This window comes from Bison bison, unplaced genomic scaffold (assembly GCF_000754665.1).
Source record: "Bison bison bison isolate TAMUID 2011002044 unplaced genomic scaffold, Bison_UMD1.0 scf7180017849782, whole genome shotgun sequence".
Lineage (NCBI taxonomy): Eukaryota > Metazoa > Chordata > Mammalia > Artiodactyla > Bovidae > Bison > Bison bison.
In genome coordinates this window covers 4,027-5,301 of record NW_011480355.1, presented here as the reverse complement: position 1 = coordinate 5,301, position 1,275 = coordinate 4,027, and positions in this window count along the sequence as shown.

Here is a 1,275-nt window from a genome sequence, read left to right as displayed (position 1 = left end):
TCTGTCTCTTCCTCTTTTTCTAAGGGCATTAATCCCATCATAAGACCCCCATCCTCATGACATAATCCAACTCTAATTACCTCCCCAGAGCCCTACCTCCAAATGCCATCACAGGTAGAGGATTAGAGTGTCAAGTTATGAATTTTGGAGGGATACAAACATTCAGTCTATAAGCAATATTATTTTCTAAATATTGCCAGATTGCTCTCCAAAATGATGGTACCAAATCTATCTACCCAACAGAATGCTGTATTACTTATTTCCCTACATACTTCTCAATGCTCAGTGTGGAAGCAACTTCTAATATGACTCTCAGTAATCCCAGTCTCCTGATGTTAACAACTTGGGTAATCCACTCCCCTTGTTTGTGGGCTATGCCTACTGACTTGCTTCTACTGAGCTGAATCACTGGAATCCAGCAAAAATCATAGGATGTTATTACCATGGTTAATTTTTCTCCTGCTAGAACTTTGCTGCTGTCAGTGTCTCTTGCCTTTTTGTCTTCTCATTCTAATAAAATCATGTTGTGAGATGCTCATCCCAGAAGTTTACACATCAAGGAAGACATCCTGAGTACCTGAACTTCCAGTGTGAGAAACCACAAGGACCTGCATGCTACAAGGAACCAACTAGGGATGCAGATCCTTCCCAACTGAGACTTGAGATGAGGTAGCCATATAAGACAACCAGCACCAGAGGACTAGCTAAGGTGCACCTAGATTCTTGACCCATAGAAATTCTGAGATAATAGATTCTGTTGCTGCAAGCCAAGAAGTTTTGAGGTAATTTTTTACACAGCAGGTGATAACTAACACACTTAGTACTGTGTGTATGCTCAGTCATGTCTGATTCTTTGTGACCCCATGGACTGTAGCCTGCCAGGTTCCTCTGTCCATGGGATTTTCCAGGTAAGAATACTGGAGTGGGTTACCGTTCCCTTCTCCAGGGGATCTTCCCAACCCAGAGATTGAACCTGGGTCTCCTGCATTGCATGTGGATTCTTTACCACCAAGCCACCAGAGAAGCCCACACTTAGTATTACAGGACTTTTAATTTAAAAAATAAACTGAGTGCACTGGTTTTGAGTGCCCTACTTCATGCATTGAACTTGGACTGGTCATCTATTTCACATATGCTAATATACATGATGGAACTGGAGGAATGAACCTGCCTGACTTCAGGCTATACTACAAAGCTACAGTCATCAAGACAGTATGGTACTGGCACAAAGACAGAAATACAGATCAGTGGAACAAAATAGAAAGCCCAGAGATA